This window comes from Macaca fascicularis, chromosome 18, assembly GCF_037993035.2.
Source record: "Macaca fascicularis isolate 582-1 chromosome 18, T2T-MFA8v1.1".
NCBI lineage: Eukaryota > Metazoa > Chordata > Mammalia > Primates > Cercopithecidae > Macaca > Macaca fascicularis.
In genome coordinates, this window is record NC_088392.1 from 67,634,851 (window position 1) to 67,638,726 (window position 3,876).

Consider the following 3,876-nt stretch of genomic DNA (forward strand, 5'->3'; position numbering starts at 1 on the left):
TATATAAAGGCTCACTTCTGATGGATTCCAGGAAGTGAGAAGCAAGTTATTGCCGAAGGACAGAGGCCCCAAGATCTCACTAAGGCCAACAGGTGCGTTTCAGGAACCACCCCTGACATGTCCATGCGGACTGACCCCAATACCTCTGAGTCACCTTACATAATTCAACAGCCCTTAATCTTCAAGCAAGATCCCAACAGCCAGCAGATCTGGCAAACATTTTATTTTTCTTTCCTGAAGAAGCATAGGAGAAGATTTTTGGCCTAAGCTTTTAGAGTGGTCAGCTTCACTGTCATCTAGAGCCAGCATTGTGAACTTGCTGTCCCTACTCATAGCCATGATGCTTCTACTGAACCCCATGCCCCTGAGGCCTCCTAGGACCAGCACTGGAACTTTCTGAATTGAGTTGCCATTTTCCAAATCTATCAGGGCTTGCCAAATTCCTATGCTTTCACCCATGCTGCTCCTGAGCCCACAGTCTGCCTCTCTGGAACACTACCATCACTGGAGACATTCTCTGATGTCCAATCAGAAAGTGACTCCTCTCCATCTATTCCTACAGTTCCTTATGCCTGCAGTAACAAAATATTATCAGGCCATATTATAGGTTTTTGTTTTATAGTATCCTTTTTCTGATAAGCCTGAGCAAGTTTGTGCTCAGGAAACAAGACTCACTTCCTTTTGTGCACCCCAAAGGCTGTCACAGCACCTAGCACGTAGTGGGTGCTCAAATGTCATTTGAAAGAACTGATGAGTTTTAGGTGAAGGATATCATGGTGTCCAGCATGCTATTCTCTCAACTTTTATGTAGGCTTGGCATTTCTCAAAGGTGAGTGTTGTATGAAAGGAGAGCCTGGTTAGCACTCCCCTTGACAGGGATGGAAGAGTGCCTTGGGCCTGACAACAAACATGCAGTTAAGGCATTGCCACCTATTTTGTGGCATCTAAAGCATCGTTTTTAGGCTGGATGCTGTGGCCTACGCCTGTAATCCTAGCACTTTGGGAGACCAAGGTGGGAGGATTGCTTGAGGCCAGGAGGGCAAGACCAACCTGGCCACATTGTAAGATCCCATCATTCTCTCTCTCTCTTTTTTTTTTTTTTTTTTTTTTTTTAGCTTTTAGAAAAGAAAAAAGATGTAGAAAAAAGGTGAGAGGCCAGTAGCAAAGATTTGGAACCAACCCAAATGTCCATCAATGATAGACTGGATTAAGAAAATGTGGCACATGTACACCATGGAATACTATGCAGCCATAAAAAAGGATGAGTTCATGTCCTTTGTAGGGACATGGATGAAGCTGGAAACCATCATTCTCAGCAAACTATTGCAAGAACAGAAAACCAAACACCACATGTTCTCACTCATAGGTGGGAATTGAACAATGAGATCACTTGGACACAGGGTGGGGAACATCACACACTGGGGCCTGTCATGGGGTGGGGGAAGCGGGGAGGGATAGCATTAGGAGATATACCTAATGTAAATGACGAGTTAATGGGTGCAGCACACCAACATGGCACATGTATACATATGTAACAAACTTGCACGTTGTGCACAGGTCCCTAGAACTTAAAGTATAATTTAAAAAAAGAAAAAAGAAAAAAGGTGAGAGTCTGAGCATGGTGGCTGACATCTGTATGTCTAGTACTTTGAGAGGCCAAAGTGGGAGCATCACTTGAAGCCAGGAGTTCACATCAGTCTGGGCAACAGAGGGAGACCCTGTCTCAGAAGGAAGGGAAGGGAAGGGGAGGGGAAGGGAGGGGAGGGGAGGGGAGGGGAGGGGAGGGGAGGGGAAGGGAGGGGAAGGGAGGGGAAGGGAGGGGAGGGGAGGGAAGGGAAGAAGGGAAGGGAGAAAGAAAAGAAAGAGAGAGAGAAAGAAAGGGAGGGAGGGAGAGAAAGAAGGAAGGAAGGAGAAAGAGAAAAAAGGAAGGAAGGAGAAGGTAAGGGAAGGGGAGAAAGAAAGGAAGAAAAAGAGAAAGAGAAAGAAAGAAAAGGAAGGAAAGAAGGAAGGGAGGGAAAGAAGGAAGGAAGAAAAGAAGGAAGGAAGGAAGGAAAGAAGGAAGGAAGGAAGGAGGGAAGGAAGGAAGGAAAGGAAGAGAGGGAGGGAGGGAGGGAAGGAGGGAGGGAGGGAGGTAGAAAAAAGTGACAAAAAAAGATGATTTGAAGATAGGTCCCTAGAGTTCCATGTCACAGTACTTAGTATGTTCAATCTGATGAGCTCAGTCCTTCCCCAAGGGCAGCAGTCCTACCAGGAATGGAAAGGCCCATGGAAAGGGGTTCTGTCTGCATGTGAGTGTGGACTGGAAGGGGTAGGGCAGGATTACTGGAACACCATATCCCAGCTTCTGGGAGGAGGAAAGGGGTTGTTCCCGAGCCTTGGGTCTGCTCTCTGCACCCATGGCTGCCAGCCCATCTGCCCAAGGAAGCCTTGAATTAGTACGTTGGAGAGCAAAAATCTGAGATCTAGAACTCTTCCCACTCAATACCTCAATACACAGCTAGCAGGTGTACAAATCCTGCCCCTTGGAAGTGGCCACTGGTGATACCACAGCAAGGCACCTGGCTCCGTAAGTGGGTCTCTGTAGGTCTCTAAGCATTGTTTTCTCAGGTTCAGACTCTTCTGCCACCAGGCCATGCCTACTAATCTGAGTAAGTCAAGACCTCTCTCCCCTAAATCGTCACCGCTCTTTTGTCTGTGTCAGCAGCCACAGAGGAACCCTCGGGGAATCCTAACACCCTGAGAATTTTTACTTAATAAAACGATTAGCTATCATCTACTGGGTTCCAATAGCCTAATATCCTGCTAAGCACTAATGTTAATAATAGCATTAGATATTTGTTGAGTGCTGTATGCGGTTAGTGCTATCTAAATTTCCTCATGGAATCCTAATATTGATCGTTCCTAAGCAGTGTTATCTCCATTCTACACATAACAAAACTGAGACGCAGAGACACCAAAAGCGGTAGAACCAGAATTTGAAGCTACGTCTGTGTCTCCAAAAACTGTGCCCTTTAGACATTATGCTTGAGTTCTTTGGCAATTTAATTTGAAATGGATGAGTAGTTTAAGTTCAAAACAGTGTTGAAAAGTGTGCAAAATTTAACCTCCTGAAAAGGGTGAGGTTTCTGTTCTCTTGAAGAGGCCCACATTTTATTCCTTTTCTTGCAGCATTAATACTATCCTAAAGGGGTTAGGCCAGTGATGCTGCCCCCCAAACCTCCAGGACCATGCAATGCTGCCAATAAAGGTAATCCCAGCATGTTTTCCCCCAAAGCTCTGGGCATTAAGAATGGCTGGGAGGGGTCAACAATGGGTTTGAGAAAAAGTAACTCAAAGTTCAGCACCATAAGATAGGGCAGGGAAAAAATAAAATGAAAGATGGCCAGGCAAGGTGGCTTATGCCTATAATCCCAGCACTTTGGGAGGCTGAGGCGGGCAGATCGCTTGAGCCCAGGAGTTCAAAACCAGCCTGGGCAACATGGCAAAACTTGGCCTCTATGAAAAAAAAAAAAAAAATTAGCTCAGCATGGTGGCGTGCATCTGTAGTCCCAGCTGCTCCAGAGGATTGCTTGAGCCTGGAAGGCAGAGGTTGCAGTGAGCCATGATTGTGCCACTGCACTCCACAGAGGGAGACCCTGTCTCAAGAAAAAATAAAAAAAATAGATAACTTGGCCGGGCGCGGTGGCTCAAGCCTGTAATCCCAGCACTTTGGGAGGCCCAGACGGGCGGATCACGAGGTCAGGAGTTCGAGACCATCCTGGCTAACACGGTGAAAACCCGTCTCTACTAAAAAATACAAAAAACTAGCCAGGCGAGGTGGCGGGCGCCTGTAGTCCCGGCTACTCGGGAGGCTGAGGCAGGAGAATGGCGTAAAAA

General features: G+C 46.6%; 1 non-coding gene across 1 annotated transcript; it reads left to right on the forward strand.

The window, feature by feature from the left end:
* The first annotated feature begins 833 nt into the window (after positions 1–833).
* Positions 834–960, forward strand: LOC123570115 (U6atac minor spliceosomal RNA). Its single transcript, XR_006694122.1, has one exon. It is a non-coding gene; the product is annotated as a U6atac minor spliceosomal RNA (small nuclear RNA).
* The last annotated feature ends 2,916 nt before the right edge of the window (positions 961–3,876 follow it).